This window comes from Oncorhynchus keta, unplaced genomic scaffold (genome assembly GCF_023373465.1).
Source record: "Oncorhynchus keta strain PuntledgeMale-10-30-2019 unplaced genomic scaffold, Oket_V2 Un_contig_18489_pilon_pilon, whole genome shotgun sequence".
Classification (NCBI taxonomy): domain Eukaryota; kingdom Metazoa; phylum Chordata; class Actinopteri; order Salmoniformes; family Salmonidae; genus Oncorhynchus; species Oncorhynchus keta.
Window position 1 is genome coordinate 28,553 of NW_026280946.1, and position 22,948 is coordinate 51,500.

The 22,948-nt window shown below is 46.4% G+C and overlaps 1 pseudogene; it reads right to left on the reverse strand.

The window, feature by feature from the left end:
- LOC118375288 (extracellular serine/threonine protein kinase FAM20C-like) overlaps positions 1-22,948 on the reverse strand; it is an 86,775-nt pseudogene that overhangs the window by 17,646 nt on the left and 46,181 nt on the right.

Sequence of the window (22,948 nt, forward strand, 5' to 3'; positions counted from 1 at the left end):
ATGTGTGTGTTTGTATTGGATGGCAGAGAGCGTGAAAACACGGTCACAGAACACCTGCTAAGCTTGTGTGATGCCTGCTGTGTATAAACAATTGAGGTAAGCATTATAGGGATAGCCCCCTTTTTTTCAATATTCGCCTAAAATGACATACCCAAATCTAACTGCCTGTAGCTCAGGACCTGAAGCAAGGATATGCATATTCTTGGTAGCATTTGAAAGGAAACACAGTTTTTGGGAATGAGAATTGAATGTAGGAGAATATAACACAATAGATCTGGTAGAAGAAAATACAAAGAGAAAACCAACCGTTTTTTTTCTACCACCATCTTTGAAATGCAACACAAAGGTCACAAATCTAGCCATCACTCTGGTTGTAATTCTGATGGTGTCCACAAGATGGCAGCAGTGTATGTGCAAAGTTTCAGATGGATACCTTGAAGTATGAGCAAACCACATGACTTTTAGTGTGAAGTCACCCAGGTACATTTGGGCAAATCCTGAAGGAGACATTCACATTTACATTACATTTTTCTGCAAGAATATCATCAAATCTGTCTACTTGGACTTTGATTTAGCTTTTCCAGTATTAGTAGCCATATTATAAGTTCAACATTTGCAAGACACCCAGTTACCATAACTTCATAACCTCCATATTCTTATAATTGTTGTACAAAAGGAAAAGATTAGCAACGATACTTTGCAACAGATACGGACGGGGTCTCCGTAAACTGCCGTAAAGCCCAGCTCATTGGCTATCTAGCTAGCTTTGTTTGACCCCGATTGGTGCTTATTTGACAAAGTTCCAGTCGATCAAGTGAAGACCGGCCGAGTCATCGGCGTGTCATGAAGGCGTAGCTCTCTGACCAAATATGGTGTCCTATAGGTTATATTACACCCCTAATGATATAATGAAGTCTGATTACATTCTAGGATCTCTGAGGAATACATACAAACGTGATTTGACTGGTTGAAACAATGCTTAGGGTTAGATTTTCACAGATTCCTTTCTTTGCAAATTGAACGAGTGGAAACAAAACGACACTTGGGAAAGAGCAAGATTTCTGAATGTAAATACACATTTCACCTTCAGAGGTGAATTTATCAAACCTAATGGGAAGTCAAAAAGTGTTTTGTTGTTAGGAGCTTCCTCAAACAATAGCATGGTTTTTTTCACTGTAATAGCTACTGAAATTGGACAGTACAGTCATATTAACAAGAATTGAAGTAGAAGTCAATATTTGTTGTTTCTCTAAAATCTGGGATCGTGACACAAGGCGCTGCATGATTTACCACTGTCCCATTAATGGGACGTCAATTCCTATTATTAAAGAACAACATGTGTCAAGAAAATACAAAAGTAAACCAGTTTCATTTAAGGACCGAAAAAGTGACAGTATTGTGATTTACAGGCTGAAAAATACATTTGAAGAGATTTTTGATGAACCGATTCCATGTGGCACGTGGTTTATGAGCTGCTACACAAAACAACGCTGGATTCAAAACATAGAGCTTTTACATTTAAGTTATAATACAAAATTCTTGCAACCAATATAATGTTATATATATGGGGGATTCAACCATTCCAGCTCTGTAGATGTTGCTGTGAAGAGACAGAATCATTAGATCACTTGTTTTGGTACTGTCAACATGTAGCTTGTTTTTGGTCGCAGGTTCAGGAATGGCTGAAAAATCACAGCATTTACTTAAAGCTATCTTTGCAAATAGCACTGCTGGGTGAATTGAACAGCCATGGTCAGTCAATCAATAATATAATAGTACTTTTAGTAAATGTTTTCATCTTTCATTTAAAATCAGTGTAAACTATGAGAATAGAAAGGTTCAGAACTTATGTGAAACATCTCAAGTAGAAGTCAAGACTGGATGGTTATGTAAGATAGATGGGAGGGGTTGTTGGTAGGGTGGGATAAAAATAAATCAAGAGATAACTTATGTCAAATGTATTTTACATTTAAAAATATATATATATAAAATATATATTGGAAATTATGCAGATAATTACATTGACAGAATCCACAATCTATCTGCAGTATTAAAGCTGATTTACCCCCCCCCCCAAAAAAACATTTGATGTGTGTGTTAGTCATGCCGGAAATGTCTCCAACTCCACACATGGTGTACACGTGCACAAACTCACACCCAAGCACACACACACACACACACACACACACACACACACACACACACACACACACACACACACACACACATCACACACACACACACACACACACTGTAACACACACACACCTGTCCAGATGAAAGGCAGCGATCTCAGCGTTGTGTCTCTCCAGATCAGAGAAGTAGAAGAAGTCCGGGGGTGTCTCCTGTTCCCTGGTCTGCCTGGAAGACACAAAGGTCAAGGCACCATTAGAGGAATGTTAGCATTAACAAAATCTGTTTCAGTATGAAGCACAACTGTCTGTCTTTATTTGACCCTGCTGGTCATCTACTGTAGCCTTAACGGCCACATGTACCCTCCACCGGGCACAACCAGAAGAGGACTGGCCCCTCGGAGCCTGGTTCCTCTCTAGGATTCTTCCTAGGTTCCAGCCTTCTAGGGAGATTTTTCTAACCACTGTGCTTCTGCATCTGCATTGGTTGCTCTTTGTGGTTTAGGCTGGGTATCTGTAAAGCACAAGTGGGTATCTGTAAAGTGGGTACCTGTAAAGCACAAGTGGGTATCTGTAAAGCACAAGTGGGTATCTGTAAAGCACAAGTGGGTATCTGTAAAGCACAAGTGGGTATCTGTAAAGTGGGTATCTGTAAAGTGGGTATCTGTAAAGTGGGTATCTGTAAAGCACAAGTGGGTATCTGTAAAGTGGGTATCTGTAAAGCACAAGTGGGTATCTGTAAAGTGGGTATCTGTAAAGTGGGTATCTGTAAAGCACAAGTGGGTATCTGTAAAGTGGGTATCTGTAAAGTGGGTATCTGTAAAGTGGGTATCTGTAAAGTGGGTATCTGTAAAGTGGGTATCTGTAAAGTGGGTATCTGTAAAGCACAAGTGCTGGTGTAAAAAGGGCTTTATAAAATACATTTGATTGATTGATTGAACATTCAAGGCCACGAGCACCAGAGTTCTCCAGCACTGAAAAGATACAGTAGGACAATGTAGTGAACGTTTTCCTAAAGTGCAAAGGAATGTGAAATCATTTGAAATGATTTATGAATGTGAGTAACCAAGATGTCCCGCAAGTGACAGCATTTAGATCTATCTACATATCTATAGCTAACATTCATAGTTCCAGTCTGGGAGCAGGTTGCCCAGATGTGCATGTCTGAATTGTCCCTCTTTTCCCTAGCACACCATAAAGGACTAGGGTGCCATTTGGGACACAACCAGTTTAAGACAGCGGGACCCAGCAGTAGAGCAGTGAGCCACACGGCTGCTTGAGTTTCCTGTTCATATCCTGTATCTACTCCTTCAGCCCCTCAGGCAGGCAGACAGGACGCATGGACATTGGCCTGAGTCAGCTGCTGTTGCTGGTGCTGCTTGGGGCTGCTGATACTGTCTGTCTGTCTGTCTGTCTGTCTGTCTGTCTGTCTGTCTGTCTGTCTGTCTGTCTGTCTGTCTGTCTGTCTGTCTGTCTGTCTGTCTGTCTGTCTGTCTGTCCCATTCATATGTGTCTGCACAGAGTATCTAGGGGGCACTGTACATGGAGGCACACAAGAACGCATCCATGCAGACAGACGCCAAGTCCGTGAAACAGACACATCATATTCTTTCCACCTGGCCGTAAATAACACTATAATGTCCCATTCCCACCAAAGGGAAGAAAATATTTATGCTAGCACAAACCCACTATTCCACATTACCCAATCCTGAGGAAAGGGTTCTTCTTCTCCTTCTTCCTTCCTCACCTCATTCCCTTCCTCTGTTTCTGTCTCCCTCCAGCCATTCCACCTCAGAGCAGGGTGGGGGTACATCCATTCTCGCCTGACAACCCCAGCACTGCCAAGTCCGTGATGGAAAAGATCTTACATCCTATTCTTTCCATAGGTCAGACAAGCTGCCTTTTAACCGTAAATCACGCAGCCACTATAATGATCCATGTTACACCGATTTCTCACCGTGACCCAAAGGGAAGAAAAGTTTTTATTTGCGGATGGGAGGGGGAATAAACGAGACGTACGGTGGTACACCATAATGGACTGATTCAGGAGTCCAGTATGAAAAGGCAACACTGCACACCTGAGGAAAGGGTAGGTCCAGGATTCTAAAGGTGACCTCATAACGGTGGTACACCATAATGCACCGTGTTACACCTGAGGAAAGGGTAGGTCCAGGATTCTAAAGGTGACCTCATAACGGTGGTACACCATAATGCACCGTGACACACCTGAGGAAAGGGTAGGTCCAGGATTCTAAAGGTGACCTCATAACGGTGGTACTCCATAATGCACCGTGACACACCTGAGGAAAGGGTAGGTCCAGGATTCTAAAGGTGACCTCATAACGGTGGTACACCATAATGCACCGTGACACACCTGAGGAAAGGGTAGGTCCAGGATTCTAAAGGTGACCTCATAACGGTGGTACTCCATAATGCACCGTGACACACCTGAGGAAAGGGTAGGTCCAGGATTCTAAAGGTGACCTCATAACGGTGGTACTCCATAATGCACCGTGACACACCTGAGGAAAGGGTAGGTCCAGGATTCTAAAGGTGACCTCATAACGGTGGTACACCATAATGCACCGTGACACACCTGAGGAAAGGGTAGGTCCAGGATTCTAAAGGTGACCTCATAACGGTGGTACTCCATAATGCACCGTGACACACCTGAGGAAAGGGTAGGTCCAGGATTCTAAAGGTGACCTCATAACGGTGGTACACCATAATGCACCGTGACACACCTGAGGAAAGGGTAGGTCCAGGATTCTAAAGGTGACCTCATAACGGTGGTACACCATAATGCACCGTGACACACCTGAGGAAAGGGTAGGTCCAGGATTCTAAAGGTGACCTCATAACGGTGGTACACCATAATGCACCGTGACACACCTGAGGAAAGGGTAGGTCCAGGATTCTAAAGGTGACCTCATAACGGTGGTACACCATAATGCACCGTGACACACCTGAGGAAAGGGTAGGTCCAGGATTCTAAAGGTGACCTCATAACGGTGGTACACCATAATGCACCGTGACACACCTGCCTGCCATTTAAGTCACCATATCAAGCACCTTATCAACACTAGATTACCAGAGAGGTAGTAAAAAGGCAGACAAAAGGATGCTGATTTGAAGTGCTCTGTCGGTATCATTCTGTAGCCATAATGGAAATGCTAAGAGCTTTTCATTCAGAAGTCAAGACGTGCCTGACTGCCACAGTCAGTAAGACGCTGTCAAACAGAAGTTAGATTAGAACACTTCAAACTGGCCATGTGAGTTGTGTTTCAGACTGAATGTGTTTTCAGAATAGCACTGACAGAAAGGTCTTGCTTGTTTCAACAGTAGAAGAAAGGTCTTGGTCCAGTCTGACAGAGTATTTTCAGAGCAGGCTGCATTCTCAAGGAACAAAAATACCTTTCTCAAAAAATGTCATCTTCACTAACAACACTGGGAGCTATTACAGTGTGGAACCTACCCTCTCCACACACACACACACACACACACACACACACACACACACACACACACACACACACACACACACACACACTGACAGGATGTGCTGATGACTGTCTGCTATAGGTACACCTCAGGGACACTGTGATGCATGTCAACTGGAGGACTGTCCCATGATCCTCTATTTCTAAATAAACCAGCTTCTCACTTCACAACTTGAAAAGTCATTCAAAAGTATGACCTCCTAAATGCATTGTCCATTAAATCATATTAACTTACATCTCCACTGAGTGTACAAAACATTAGGAACATGACATAGACTGACCAGTTGAATCCAGGTGAAAGATATGATCCCTTATTGATGTCACTTGTTAAATCCACTTTAATCAGTGTAGATGAAGAGGAGACAAGTTAAAGAAGGATTTTTAAGCCTTGAGACAATTGAGACATGGATTGTGTCTGTGTGTCATTCAGAGGGTGAATTGGCCAAACAAAACATGTAATTGCCTATGACCAGGGAATGGTTGTAGGTGCCAGGCACACCGGTTTGTGTCAAGAACTGCAACGCTGCAGGAGTTTTCACACTCAACAGTTTCCCATGTGTATCAAGAATGGTCCACCACCCAAAGGACATCCAGACAACTTGACACAACTGTGGAATGCTTTCGACACCCTGTGGAGTTCATGCCCCGATGAATTGAGGCTGTTCTGAGTGGGGTGCAACTCAATATTTTGAAGGTGTTGGTAATGTTTTGTACACTCTGTACTGTATATTCACCGCTTTAGATGTAGTGATATACATTTTACACAGACTTAAACAGTATTGCACTTAACTGACACAAACAACCAGCCATACAGTCACTTGAGGACAAGTGCAGTTGAGAAAACACGTATCCTTCTCTGAGTCTCCATCTGGGGGAGAGAGAGAGAGAGAGAGAGAGAGAGAGAGAGAGAGAGAGAGAGAGAGAGAGAGAGAGAGAGAGAGAGAGAGAGAGAGAGAGAGAGAGAGAGAGAGAGAGAGAGAGAGAGAGACCCTCTCACCCTTTCTCCCATTCCCTTTCTTTTCACTCCCTCCCTCCCACCCGCTCTCTCTTAGTGACAGGGAGAGGGCAGCAGAGGTGTCACACAGTAAAAAAGAGAGAACACTTTAGCATCAGTGTGACCCCATAGAACGAGTCAAACAGTAATGGCAACTGAGGTACTTCCTTATATGGACACGGTAGTGGTCAAATATTTGTAACTCCATTTATACTCAATGTATGAATCGAAAAAGGAAATAGATCAAGTGAATAAAATGGGAGGTTTCACTATTTGCTTCCAGCAGTTTGTTGACCCTGTACAGAACTAGCTCTTCATCAAGCAGAGCTATCGGTTGGATTTCTGGAATCCCTCATTTTACCTCTGAGGGATTAGTTATTTGTTCTTTCTCACCCTCTGTCCTATAAAACAGCACAAAACAAGGCAGACAGATAGGATTACGTAAGTCACAGACGGCAGGTTCAACAGTGCTGGACAAGCACCATTGGACCTGTGTGTAGACAACTTTGACAATGCAGAGGTAAAAGGGAAGAAAAACGACTGAACTCTGATTCAGGGGAAGAGGCAAGGTATGCTGCTTTCATATGTGGGCAAGAGGATGAACGCTTCTGATAGAATACAATGGTCCTAGTGTCTTTTCCTATGCAATGCCAATAGAAGTGTGTGAGACGCTGTTGATGTGCCGTCTGCAGGCTGTCACCTACACATGCTCAACACAAATATTTTCTGGCAGAAAAAAAGGGGACAAACAGCACTCAGTCAATGACAAATGTAGACATATGAATCGTGAGGCTTATTATAAAGCTTTTATTAAGGAATGATGAGCATAGAATCACAGAAACAAAAGGCCTAAAATAACTGATATTTTCATCCAACAGTCTTCAATTTGTTATGAGACCAGATACATTTAGCTGATTATCCACGTAGTATCCTTTACAGATTTTCCCACAAACATCTCCATTACAACCCTCTTGATGTTTGTGAAGCATGGCTGGCTTGTCAAACAGAGCTGAGGTCTTTTGGTCTCACATATGATGACTTGTTTTTTGAGACATTGGTCATAGAACCAGTTACTGTGCTGGTTCGTGGATACACATTCCTCCCCGTTTTTTTCTGTTATGGGGTTTGCCCCCATCCCAGTGGGTGTAGCTGATTGGTTGGCCCACAAGTCGACAAATGTCCTTTCTTTCCTTCTGTCGTTGGCGGCAATGTGAGCCCACTGGGCGTGAGGGATGAGTGACATACATACAGACAGACTGGTCAGTATAAGGTCAGTGGTTTCCAGTGTGTTCCAGCCAGTCTCTGCCAGCTGTAAAGTGTACATGTACAGTATAGGACTGCACCTGCTGAACAGCCCTAAAGCCATGGTGAGGTGCATTGAGGCTCCTGTGTGTGTTCCCCTCCATACTGGATCTAGAGGTTAGTGGATGGTTAGCTCAGCTGGCTAGTGCATGGTGCAAACAATGATAAGGCTGCGGGATAACACACTCTGCCCCCCCACTGCAGCAGTGTACCGCAAGGCTCTGAGTGACCTTGTAATGACATTTCATTACTGCTACACCTCCAGCCAGCTACTGTAAGGGGAGGGAAGGAGGGCGGGAAGGAGTTAAGGAGGGAGAGAGGGCTGGAGCACTGGGGAGATCCATCATCTATATGTAATCCACAGCAAATGTAAGACCCCCATCTGACAGGCATCTTTGTCTGGGCCTGTGATAGGATCATATGAGGGAGGGAGGAAGGAAGGGAGGGTGAAGAGTGGGGGAGAGGCCGTCATTGTAAATAAGAGTTTGTTCTTAACTGACTTGCCTAGTTAAACAAAGGTGAAATAAAAAATATATATATACTCAGCAATTAAAGAAACTTCCTCACTGTCAACTCCATTTATTTTCAGCAAACTTAACATGTATAAATATTTGTATGAACATAACAAGATTCAACAACTGAGACATAAACTGAACAAGTTCCACAGTCATGTGACTAACAGAAATGGAATAAAGGGGGGGGGGGGGTCAAAATCAAAAGTAACATACAGTATCTGGTGTGGCCACCAGCTGCATTAAGTATGGCAGTGCATCTCCTCCTCATGGACTGCACCAGATTTGCCATCCTGTGAGATGTTACCTCACTCTTCCACCAAGGCACCTACAAGTTCCCGTACATTTCTGGGGGGAATGGCCCTAGCCCTTATCCTCCAATCCAACAGGTCCCAGACATGCTCAATGGGATAGAGATCTGGGCTCTTCGCTGGTCATGGCAGAACACTGACATTCCTGTCTTGCAGGAAATCACGCACAGAACGAGCAGTATGGCTGGTGGCATTTTCATGCTGGAGGGTCATGTCAGGATGAGCCTGCAGGAAGGGCACCACATGATGGAGGAGGATGTCTTCCCTGTAACGCACAGCATTGAGATTGCCTCCAATGACAACAAGCTCAGTCCGATGACCTCGGTGTAACGCTCATTCCTTCGACGATAAACGCGAAACCTACCAACTACCCCGGTGAGACAAAACCGTGACTCGTCAGTGAAGAGCTCTTTTTGCATGTCCTGTCTGGTCCAGCAATGGTGGGTTTGTGCCCTTAGGTGACGTTATTGTCTGGTGAGGAAAACAGGCCTACAAGCCTTCAGTCCAGCCTATTGCGGACAGTCTGAGCACTGATGGAGGGATTATGCATTCCTAGTGTAACTCGGCAGTTGTTGTTGCCTGGAATAAAACCAGGGTGTCTGCCTTAGACCAGTGCGCCACTCTGGAGCCAATGACAAACAATGAGGTTCACTAAGTAATTGCTTCCTGTATGCCCACACTGAGACAGGAACAGAGAGAGATAGAGGGATATCGAGAGGGAGAGAGACAAAGAGAAATGGGGGGGAGAGAAAGACTGAGAGGAATAGAGAGAGAAAGAGAGAAGCAGCCCGTGCCTAGTAGGAGTTCAGCTCGGTGAGAGGCTCCATTAGCCAGTGGTAAGAATATTATCTACTTCTACACTACTTCTAAGAGGGTCCCAACCTGCTTGGATTTTCCAAATCTATTTGGATATTGTGCCACCTACTTAAACTTTCTTACTTGGCACCAACTCTACTTAGCACAACCTCTCTCTCTCTCTCTCATTTCATAATAACCAAACCAGACACACTTCAACGTGACTGTAGTCACGTATTCACTCACTGAAAAATTAATTATAGGATTATGTCGCTTACAAACAGATTTTTGCACAAAAATATATATTTTTTTCCTCCCTTCGCATTTCTAATTTTTCGAGGAGGATCCGCCACTATGTGGTTGACAGGGGAGTACAGGTTCAATAAACCTGAAGGAGCATAGTAAATTGAAATGAAGTGCAGTGGGTGAGTATATGTAAGCTTTGGGTGAATGCTTGCACTGGTGAGATGGGAGAAGATGTGTTTTCCTCTTCTTCCACAGATAACCAGTAGTCCCTCGCGTATCTATCAGCAGGAATCTCAGAACACACACAGGGCAGAGCTGAAGCAACTCACTAGACTGAATTTCAAATCAATGTTACACAACTCGTTCTGGCCTCTGATATTTTTGGCAAAACGGGTGAGAAACAGCCAGAAGGACACAAACATATTCCCTACTTGAGATGCAACATCCTGTACTGAAATAGATGACATATTGATAAAGTTGCATATACATGCATACTAGCCTGGATAAAACAGACTGAATCACGCTTACCACTGTTTCACAGCTTGAGTCCGTTTTAACCAGGCTATATGCATACAGGAAAATACTAATGATGATCAGAAGGCAGGTGCTTCGTTTATCACTGTCGCTAGATGCTGATGAGGTTTCAAATGAATGCAAGACTGTGCTGGATGAGGTATGGAGGGAGAAATATTCTCTGATCTACAACGTTTTTGTCTCTGCCAAAAATATATAGCGCTATTAGAAGCGCTATTCACTTGCATTACGTTCTCATCAGAATAGAAAAGAATGACATTTAACCATTGTAGTTATATGCCACATCATATTGGACACGACAGAACTAAGCAAAACCCAGGTATCTGAAAGTGAATTATGCCCATAACAACCACAGACATGAATCACTTATTCTTTAAAAGTCATCATTATAGCATAAACATTTGTTCTGTATACATCTGAATAACATACGTTGAATGGAAACAGTAGTGTTGAATGACTGGGATAATAATAATAGATAGAATATTCATATATTCCAGGGTTTGGAGAATTAGGGGTCATTGTGTTTTTTAATTAGACCTGCTCCTGGTGGTTCCTGATGAGGATTACAGAGAATCATTTCTCTGCAGCACCATCCTCTCCTCCTCTTCTCTCTATTCTACACTTCCCTCCACTCCTGTCCGCTCCTCCAGACTCCTATATCCTCTTCATCTCATCTCTTCTATCCTCCCGTCTCCTCTCATCTACGTCTCCCATCCTCCACTCCCAACTCCTCCCCTCTCTTATCCTCTCTCCTCCCATCATCTCCTCCTCTACTCTCTCCCTCTCTTCTCACATCCTCTCTCCTCCTCCTCTCTCATCATCATATTCCTTCCTCTCCTGGGATCTCCTCTCTCCTCTCCTATGCAGTGGATGAAAGTGTACCCCAGGCACCATGCAGGCTGTCTTGCACTCAGACCGAGTTTCTGTCAATGTACATTTCAGACCAGGGAGAGAACTCTCTCTCTCTCTCTCTCTCTCTCTCTCTCTCTCTCTCTCTCTCTCTCTCTCTCTCTCTCTCTCTCTCTCTCTCTCTCTCTCTCTCTCTCTCTCTCTCTCTCTCTCTCTCTCTCTCTCTCTCTCTCTCTCTCTCTCTCTCTCTCTCTCTCTCTCTCTCTCGCTCTCTCTCTCATACTGTATAAACTGTATAAATTGATGTGTGTGTTCATACTTGTACAAGTCCCTGTATGTCTGTATGTACTGTATGTGTGTGTGCTGCCTGTGTGTCCCAGTGCTCCAGCCACCCTGTGGGTGGTCCTGTGTGAGAGGGGGATCAGGGCCTGAAATATGGGTCCTCTACGTCTGGGTAATCACCCAGGGCTTGGCCTTTTACACTATGCTGGTGTAGGGCACAAATCAACATAAGGTTAACACATAATAACACAACACCACAAAGGATCATGGTCTACTTCCTAGACAGGAATATCACTGTACTACTACAGTGTAGTTACCACAATACACACTCTAAACCCAATGTCACTATTGATAGGTCTTTGAGCATCCACAGACACAACATGTTGTTGAAAGGGGTTCAGTCATCTATTCCAATCCTGTTTTACTGTATGTGTTTAATGTTTAGTATATCTTCATACATTTGTGACAAACAGCAGTACATTGACCCACAAAGTGTGAATCAACATCTATGAAAGCATTGTTACTATGGCTACAGTATATTCTCTGGTTTGTTCCACAGGCCCACAGCTGTTTTACAACCATCTCTGTTTTTCTTTATCCTTAATTGACTGGCAGTCGGAGCATATTCATCCCAGATCTCCAGAGTTGAACTCTCCACAGACAGAGTGGTGCTCAGCCAATGATGGCTCAGAACAAAAGAGCTGGGATCGCTGTGAAGACCTGCCGTAACACTGCAGAATTATACTGGGCTTTTGGAACCTTCCACAATCGTCTTAGAGGGTAACGTACTGCATATTATTTATATTTCCATGAATCCATTTATGTCCATGACTTCCTGTAGCTAGGCCTACTGTATGCTGTTGTCACTGCTTGGAGTATGTCAGTAACATACTGCATATTATTTATATTTCCATGAATCCATTTATGTCCATGACTTCCTGTAGCTAGGCCTACTGTATGCTGTTGTCACTGCTTGGAGTATGTCAGTAACATACTGCATATTATTTATATTTCCATGAATCCATTTATGTCCATGTGTCTGTAGTTATCACTAGGCCCTGTATGCTCTGGCCTAACATACTGCATATTATTTATATTTCCATGAATCCATTTATGTCCATGACTTCCTGTAGCTAGGCCTACTGTATGCTGTTGTCACTGCTTGGAGTATGTCAGTAACATACTGCATATTATTTATATTTCCATGAATCCATTTATGTCCATGACTTCCTGTAGCTAGGCCTACTGTATGCTGTTGTCACTGCTTGGAGTATGTCAGTAACATACTGCATATTATTTATATTTCCATGAATCATAGTAGCTACCTACCTGTTGTCACTGCTTAGTTCAGTAACATATCCTGGCCCTTTCTGGCCTCACCACATGTGTCTGAATCCATTTATGTTACTTCCTGTAGCTAGGCCTACTGCCCTGTCACTCTGGCCTCAGTAACATGTGTCATATTATTTATATTTCCTGAATCCATTTCTGGCCTGACTTCCTGTAGCTAGGCCATGTGTCTGTAGTTATGTCCCTCTCTGGCCTCAACATACTGCATATTATTTATATTTCCATGAATCCATTTATGTCCATGACTGTAGTTACTGTATGCTGTTGTCCTGCTTCTGTATGTCCATGCTAGGCCCTCTCTGGCCTCCATGTGTCCCTGCCCTGGCCTCACCACATGTGTCTGTAGTTGTCACTGGCCCTCTCTGGCCTCACCACATGTCAGTAACATACTGCATATTATTTATATTTCCATGAATCCATTTATGTCCTGACTTCCTGTAGCTAGGCCTACTGTATGCTGTTGCCCTCTCTGGCCTCAGTAACATGTGCATATTATTTATATTTCCATGAATCCATTTATGTCCTGACTTCCTGTAGCTCTGCCTACTTATGCTGGTCCCTCTTGGCCTCAGTAACATACTGCTATTATTTTATTTCCTGAATCCATTTCTGTCCTGACCACATGTGTCTGTAGTTGTCACTGCTGGCCCTCTCTGGCTAGTTAGCTAGGCTCTACTTCACCACATGTGTCTGTAGTTATGTCCTGACTTCCTGTCTGGCCTCACCACATGTGTCTGTAGTTGTCGCTGGCCCTATCTGGCCTCATCCATTTATGTGTCTGTAGTTACTGTATGCTGGCCCTCTCTGGCCTCACCACATGTGTCTATTATTTATATCCTGGCCCTTTATGAATCACCCATGTGTCTGTAGTTATGCTGGTCCCTCTCTGGCCTCACCACATGTGTCTGTAGTTATCGCTGGCCCTCTCTGGCCTCACCACATGTGTCTATATTGTCTGGTACCACATGTGCTGTTGTCACTCTCTGGCCTCAGTAACATGTGTCTATTATTTATATTTCCATGGCCCTGTCTGGCCTCACCACATGTGTCTGTAGTTCACTGCTGTATGTCCCTCTCTGGCCTCACCACATGTGTCATTTATGTTGACTTCAGCTGGCCTACTATGCTGGCCTCACCTTGTCTGTAGTTATGTCAGTAACATGTGTCTGTATTTATATTTCCTGAATCCATTTATGGCCTCACCACATGTGTCTGTAGTTATGCTGGCCCTCTCTGGCCTCACCACATATCAGTCTTATTTATATCATGTGTCTGTACTGTTATCGCTGGCCCTCTCTGGCCTCACCACATGTGTCTGTAGTTATCCTCTGGCCCATTCTGGCCTCACCACATGTGTCTGTAGTTATCGCTGGCCCTCTCTGGCCTCACCACATGTGTCTGTAGTTGTCACTGGCCCTGTCTGGCCTAACATGTGTCTATTATTTATATCTGGCCCTCTCTGGCCTCACCACATGTGTCTGTGTTACTCTCTGGCCCTCTCTGGCCTCACCACATGTGTCTGTAGTTATGCTGGCCCTCTCTGGCCTCACCACATGTGTCTGTAGTTATCGCTGGCCCCTCTGGCCTCACCACATGTGTCTGTAGTTATCTCTGGCCCTCTCTGGCCTCACCACATGTGTCTGTAGTTATCGCTGGCCCTCTCTGGCCTCACCACTCTGTTATGCCCTCTCTGGCCTCACCACATGTGTCTGTAGTTATTCTGGCCCTCTCTGGCCTCCACATGTGTCTGTATGCTAGTTATCGCTGGCCCTCTCTGGCCTCACCACATGTGCTCTGGCCTCACCACATGTGTAGGCTGTACTCGCTGGCCCTCTCTGGCCTCACCACATGTGTCTGTAGTTATACTGGCCCTCTCTGGCCTCACCACATGTGTCTGTAGTTATCACTGGCCCTCTCTGGCCTCACCACATGTGTCTGTAGTTATCTGGCCTGGCCCTCTCTGGCCTCACCACATGTGTCTGTAGTTATAGCTGGCCCTCTCTGGCCTCACCACATGTGTCTGTAGTTATCGCTGGCCCTCTCTGGCCTCACCACATGTGTCTGTAGTTATCTCTGGCCCTCTCTGGCCTCACCACATGTGTCTGTAGTTATCGCTGGCCCTCTCTGGCCTCACCACATGTGTCTGTAGTTATCGCTGGCCCTCTCTGGCCTCACCACATGTGTCTGTAGTTATCGCTGGCCCTCTCTGGCCTCACCACATGTGTCTGTAGTTATCTCTGGCCCTCTCTGGCCTCACCACATGTGTCTGTAGTTATCGCTGGCCCTCTCTGGCCTCACCACATGTGTCTGTAGTTATCTCACCACATGTGTCTGGCCCTCTCTGGCCTCACCACATGTGTCTGTAGTTATCTCTGGCCCTCTCTGGCCTCACCACATGTGTCTGTAGTTATCTCTGGCCCTCTCTGGCCTCACCACATGTGTCTGTAGTTATCCTGGCCCTCTCTGGCCTCACCACATGTGTCTGTAGTTATCTCTGGCCCTCTCTGGCCTCACCACATGTGTCTGTAGTTATCGCTGGCCCTCTCTGGCCTCACCACATGTGTCTGTAGTTATACTGGCCCTCTCTGGCCTCACCACATGTGTCTGTAGTTATGACTGGCCCTCTCTGGCCTCACCACATGTGTCTGTAGTTATCACTGGCCCTCTCTGGCCTCACCACATGTGTCTGTAGTTATCGCTGGCCCTCTCTGGCCTCACCACATGTGTCTGTAGTTATCGCTGGCCCTCTCTGGCCTCACCACATGTGTCTGTAGTTATCTCTGGCCCTCTCTGGCCTCACCACATGTGTCTGTAGTTATCGCTGGCCCTCTCTGGCCTCACCACATGTGTCTGTAGTTATCTCTGGCCCTCTCTGGCCTCACCACATGTGTCTGTAGTTATCTCTGGCCCTCTCTGGCCTCACCACATGTGTCTGTCTGGCCCTCTCTGGCCTCACCACATGTGTCTGTTAGTTATCTGGCCTCACCCCTCTCTGGCCTCACCTCACATGTGTCTGTAGTTATCTCTGGCCCTCTCTGGCCTCACCACATGTGTCTGTAGTTATCTCTGGCCCTCTGGCCTCTGGCCTCACCACATGTGTCTGTAGTTATCTGGCCCTCTCTGGCCTCACCACATGTGTCTGTAGTTATCTCTGGCCCTCTCTGGCCTCACCACATGTGTCTGTAGTTATCTCTGGCCCTCTCTGGCCTCACCACATGTGTCTGTAGTTATCCTGGCCCTCTCTGGCCTCACCACATGTGTCTGTAGTTATCGCTGGCCCTCTCTGGCCTCACCACTGTCTGTAGCCCTCTCTGGCCTCACCACATGTGTCTGTAGTTATCACTGCCCTCTCTGGCCTCACCACATGTGTCTGTAGTTATCTCTGGCCCTCTCTGGCCTCACCACATGTGTCTGTAGTTAGCTTATCTCTGGCCTCCTCACCACATGTGTCTGTAGTTATCGCTGGCCCTCCTGGCCTCACCACATGTGTCTGTAGTTATCTCTGGCCCTCTCTGGCCTCACCACATGTGTCTGTAGTTATCTCTGGCCCTCTGGCCCATGTGTCTGTGTTATTGTAGTTATCTCTGCCCTCTCACCACATGTGTCTGTAGTTATCTCTGGCCCTCTCTGGCCTCACCACATGTGTCTGTAGTTATCTCTGGCCCTCTCTGGCCTCACCACATGTGTCTGTAGTTATCGCTGGCCCTCTCTGGCCTCACCACATGTGTCTGTAGTTATCACTGGCCCTCTCTGGCCTCACCACATGTGTCTGTAGTTATCTCTGGCCCTCTCTGGCCTCACCACATGTGTCTGTAGTTATCTCTGGCCCTCTCTGGCCTCACCACATGTGTCTGTAGTTATCTCTGGCCCTCTCTGGCCTCACCACATGTGTCTGTAGTTATCTCTGGCCCTCTCTGGCCTCACCACATGTGTCTGTAGTTATCGCTGGCCCTCTCTGGCCTCACCACATGTGTCTGTAGTTATCGCTGGCCCTCTCTGGCCTCACCACATGTGTCTGTAGTTATCTCTGGCCCTCTCTGGCCTCACCACATGTGTCTGTAGTTATCGCTGGCCCTCTCTGGCCTCACCACATGTGTCTGTAGTTATCGCTGGCCCTCTCTGGCCTCACCACATGTGTCTGTAGTTATCGCTGGCCCTCTCTGGCCTCACCACATGTGTCTGTAGTTATCTCTGGCCCTCTCTGGCCTCACCACATGTGTCTGTAGTTATCTCTGGCCCTCTCTGGCCTCACCACATGTGTCTGTAGTTATCGCTGGCCCTCTCTGGCCTCACCACATGTGTCTGTAGTTATCGCTGGCCCTCTCTGGCCTCACCACATGTGTCTGTAGTTATCTCTGGCCCTCTCTGGCCTCACCACATGTGTCTGTAGTTATCTCTGGCCCTCTCTGGCCTCACCACATGTGTCTGTAGTTATCGCTGGCCCTCTCTGGCCTCACCACATGTGTCTGTAGTTATCGCTGGCCCTCTCTGGCCTCACCACATGTGTCTGTAGTTATCGCTGGCCCTCTCTGGCCTCACCACATGTGTCTGTAGTTATCTCTGGCCCTCTCTGGCCTCACCACATGTGTCTGTAGTTATCTCTGGCCCTCTCTGGCCTCACCACATGTGTCTGTAGTTATCGCTGGCCCTCTCTGGCCTCACCACATGTGTCTGTAGTTATCTGGCCCTCTGGCCCTCTCTGGCCTCACCACATGTGTCTGTAGTTATCGCTGGCCCTCTCTGGCCTCACCACATGTGTCTGTAGTTATCGCTGGCCCTCTCTGGCCTCACCACATGTGTCTGTAGTTATCTCTGGCCCTCTCTGGCCTCACCACATGTGTCTGTAGTTATCGCTGGCCCTCTCTGGCCTCACCACATGTGTCTGTAGTTATCGCTGGCCCTCTCTGGCCTCACCACATGTGTCTGTAGTTATCGCTGGCCCTCTCTGGCCTCACCACATGTGTCTGTAGTTATCTCTGGCCCTCTCTGGCCTCACCACATGTGTCTGTAGTTATCGCTGGCCCTCTCTGGCCTCACCACATGTGTCTGTAGTTATCTCTGGCCCTCTCTGGCCTCACCACATGTGTCTGTAGTTATCACTGGCCCTCTCTGGCCTCACCACATGTGTCTGTATGTGTCTGTAGTTATCTCTGGCCCTCTCTGGCCTCACCACATGTGTCTGTAGTTATCTCTGGCCCTCTCTGGCCTCACCACATGTGTCTGTAGTTATCTCTGGCCCTCTCTGGCCTCACCACATGTGTCTGTAGTTATCGCTGGCCCTCTCTGGCCTCACCACATGTGTCTGTAGTTATCGCTGGCCCTCTCTGGCCTCACCACATGTGTCTGTAGTTATCTCTGGCCCTCTCTGGCCTCACCACATGTGTCTGTAGTTATCACTGGCCCTCTCTGGCCTCACCACATGTGTCTGTAGTTATCGCTGGCCCTCTCTGGCCTCACCACATGTGTCTGTAGTTATCTCTGGCCCTCTCTGGCCTCACCACATGTGTCTGTAGTTATCGCTGGCCCTCTCTGGCCTCACCACATGTGTCTGTAGTTATCTCTGGCCCTCTCTGGCCTCACCACATGTGTCTGTAGTTATCTCTGGCCCTCTCTGGCCTCACCACATGTGTCTGTAGTTATCGCTGGCCCTCTCTGGCCTCACCACATGTGTCTGTAGTTATCGCTGGCCCTCTCTGGCCTCACCACATGTGTCTGTAGTTATCACTGGCCCTCTCTGGCCTCACCACATGTGTCTGTAGTTATCACTGGCCCTCTCTGGCCTCACCACATGTGTCTGTAGTTATCGCTGGCCCTCTCTGGCCTCACCACATGTGTCTGTAGTTATCGCTGGCCCTCTCTGGCCTCACCACATGTGTCTGTAGTTATCTCTGGCCCTCTCTGGCCTCACCACATGTGTCTGTAGTTATCACTGGCCCTCTCTGGCCTCACCACATGTGTCTGTAGTTATCTCTGGCCCTCTCTGGCCTCACCACATGTGTCTGTAGTTATCACTGGCCCTCTCTGGCCTCACCACATGTGTCTGTAGTTATCTCTGGCCCTCTCTGGCCTCACCACATGTGTCTGTAGTTATCGCTGGCCCTCTCTGGCCTCACCACATGTGTCTGTAGTTATCTCTGGCCCTCTCTGGCCTCACCACATGTGTCTGTAGTTATCACTGGCCCTCTCTGGCCTCACCACATGTGTCTGTAGTTATCTCTGGCCCTCTCTGGCCTCACCACATGTGTCTGTAGTTATCTCTGGCCCTCTCTGGCCTCACCACATGTGTCTGTAGTTATCACTGGCCCTCTCTGGCCTCACCACATGTGTCTGTAGTTATCTCTGGCCCTCTCTGGCCTCACCACATGTGTCTGTAGTTATCACTGGCCCTCTCTGGCCTCACCACATGTGTCTGTAGTTATCTCTGGCCCTCTCTGGCCTCACCACATGTGTCTGTAGTTATCGCTGGCCCTCTCTGGCCTCACCACATGTGTCTGTAGTTATCTCTGGCCCTCTCTGGCCTCACCACATGTGTCTGTAGTTATCTCTGGCCCTCTCTGGCCTCACCACATGTGTCTGTAGTTATCTCTGGCCCTCTCTGGCCTCACCACATGTGTCTGTAGTTATCACTGGCCCTCTCTGGCCTCACCACATGTGTCTGTAGTTATCTCTGGCCCTCTCTGGCCTCACCACATGTGTCTGTAGTTATCGCTGGCCCTCTCTGGCCTCACCACATGTGTCTGTAGTTATCTGGCCCTCTCTGGCCTCCCATGTGTCTCTGGCCTCACCACATGTGTCTGTAGTTATCGCTGGCCCTCTCTGGCCTCACCACATGTGTCTGTAGTTATCTCTGGCCCTCTCTGGCCTCACCACATGTGTCTGTAGTTATCTCTGGCCCTCTCTGGCCTCACCACATGTGTCTGTAGTTATCTCTGGCCCTCTCTGGCCTCACCACATGTGTCTGTAGTTATCACTGGCCCTCTCTGGCCTCACCACATGTGTCTGTAGTTATCACTGGCCCTCTCTGGCCTCACCACATGTGTCTGTAGTTATCTCTGGCCCTCTCTGGCCTCACCACATGTGTCTGTAGTTATCACTGGCCCTCTCTGGCCTCACCACATGTGTCTGTAGTTATCGCTGGCCCTCTCTGGCCTCACCACATGTGTCTGTAGTTATCACTGGCCCTCTCTGGCCTCACCACATGTGTCTGTAGTTATCACTGGCCCTCTCTGGCCTCACCACATGTGTCTGTAGTTATCTCTGGCCCTCTCTGGCCTCACCACATGTGTCTGTAGTTATCGCTGGCCCTCTCTGGCCTCACCACATGTGTCTGTAGTTATCTCTGGCCCTCTCTGGCCTCACCACATGTGTCTGTAGTTATCGCTGGCCCTCTCTGGCCTCACCACATGTGTCTGTAGTTATCTCTGGCCCTCTCTGGCCTCACCACATGTGTCTGTAGTTATCACTGGCCCTCTCTGGCCTCACCACATGTGTCTGTAGTTATCTCTGGCCCTCTCTGGCCTCACCACATGTGTCTGTAGTTATCACTGGCCCTCTCTGGCCTCACCACATGTGTCTGTAGTTATCACTGGCCCTCTCTGGCCTCACCACATGTGTCTGTAGTTATCTCTGGCCCTCTCTGGCCTCACCACATGTGTCTGTAGTTATCGCTGGCCCTCTCTGGCCTCACCACATGTGTCTGTAGTTATCGCTGGCCCTCTCTGGCCTCACCACATGTGTCTGTAGTTATCTCTGGCCCTCTCTGGCCTCACCACATGTGTCTGTAGTTATCACTGGCCCTCTCTGGCCTCACCACATGTGTCTGTAGTTATCACTGGCCCTCTCTGGCCTCACCACATGTGTCTGTAGTTATCACTGGCCCTCTCTGGCCTCACCACATGTGTCTGTAGTTATCTCTGGCCCTCTCTGGCCTCACCACATGTGTCTGTAGTTATCACTGGCCCTCTCTGGCCTCACCACATGTGTCTGTAGTTATCGCTGGCCCTCTCTGGCCTCACCACATGTGTCTGTAGTTATCGCTGGCCCTCTCTGGCCTCACCACATGTGTCTGTAGTTATCACTGGCCCTCTCTGGCCTCACCACATGTGTCTGTAGTTATCTCTGGCCCTCTCTGGCCTCACCACATGTGTCTGTAGTTATCACTGGCCCTCTCTGGCCTCACCACATGTGTCTGTAGTTATCACTGGCCCTCTCTGGCCTCACCACATGTGTCTGTAGTTATCTCTGGCCCTCTCTGGCCTCACCACATGTGTCTGTAGTTATCACTGGCCCTCTCTGGCCTCACCACATGTGTCTGTAGTTATCACTGGCCCTCTCTGGCCTCACCACATGTGTCTGTAGTTATCGCTGGCCCTCTCTGGCCTCACCACATGTGTCTGTAGTTATCTCTGGCCCTCTCTGGCCTCACCACATGTGTCTGTAGTTATCACTGGCCCTCTCTGGCCTCACCACATGTGTCTGTAGTTATCGCTGGCCCTCTCTGGCCTCACCACATGTGTCTGTAGTTATCTCTGGCTCTCTCTGGCCTCACCACATGTGTCTGTAGTTATCTCTGGCCCTCTCTGGCCTCACCACATGTGTCTGTAGTTATCTCTGGCCCTCTCTGGCCTCACCACATGTGTCTGTAGTTATCTCTTTACCACATGTAAAATATATGAATTCAATAAGATGATTTTAAAACATTTAATGACAAAGCTGTAAAACATGATCCTAAATATAAACCATGAACTTAGTGAATACCATTGGTGTTTAATATGATGTTTAATATGAAGGTTTCAGCATGAAATATCCCTATCCTCTATTTCTTTGCACACTTTAATTTATTTGACTATGTTAATATGTATTTGTTGTCAATGTTAGGCGTCAGAGTTAATTGAAAATAATGTAATTGTTGATTAGTTACTTTATCCATTAACTTGGCTATTTTCTCTTGAACCATATGTTCTATCTACTAGACACTCATGGGCAATATGGACACAGATATAACAAAATTAATAGCATGTATGAATACGTTTTTAATTACAAAAGTTACGATAGATTGCTATAGATTTTCTGTTAATGATCAAATTTACTGAAGATTCCAGTAACTTTGGTAAACTATCGGTAGCTTTGCAACCCTAGCTAGGCTACTATATTGTGTAGGTAAAATATGTTTGGTTTTATAATGACTTGAACATTTGACTGCCTTGCTTTAAATAATATCCCACAATGACTGAAATATTTCACCTCTATTTTCCACAAGGCCATGTAATAGATGAATGTAGGCTACTAAAACACAGCTATGTGAGCGCTAGTCTTTTTTCTCCTGCAGCTACAGCGCTAACAACAACTATCCCATCATCTGATCTGATTACTGATGTGCTCTTTACTAACAGATGTGCATTTTAGAACAGGTGTAGCTCCTTCCTGCAGTCAAATGGCCCAGTGGCCTCATGGGTGGAATGCTATTCATATTCTTCATCATTTCATTATTTTATTTTTACATTTTTTACATTTTGTTGAAAAACTTTTTTGTTATATTTCAGTCTTCTGTGATGTATATAAAGTGTAATACTGTGATGCAAACTAAAAATGTAATACATTTCAACTCTATATCTGACATGGTACAGGTGTCTTCTTTTTTAAGGTCCATATCCATGTGTATGAGGTCTATACTTTTGTTTAAGACTACCAAGAAACACTATGTGGGACCTTGATTTAGTCCACTGCAGTAGAGGTTATTAAAATGTCTTCATTTTGAATATATCAGCTGGGGATGTGCCAGACTGTGCAGACAAATGTACGTGCCAAATGGAAATCTATTTCCTATTTAGTGCACTACTTTGTATTCCCTACTTAGTGCACTACTTTGTATTCCCTATTTAGTGCACTACTTTTGACCACAGTAGTGCACTACACAGGAATAGGGTGCCATTTGGGATACACTATGTGTGTATATATATATATATATATATATATATATATATATATATATATATATATATATATAAGGTTAGATTACTCGTTGGTTACTACTGCATTGTCGGATCTAGAAGCACAAGCATTTCGCTACACTCGCATTAACATCTGCTAACTATGTGTATGTGACAAATAAAGAAACTAGCTTTTCTTTTTAGACAAGTTC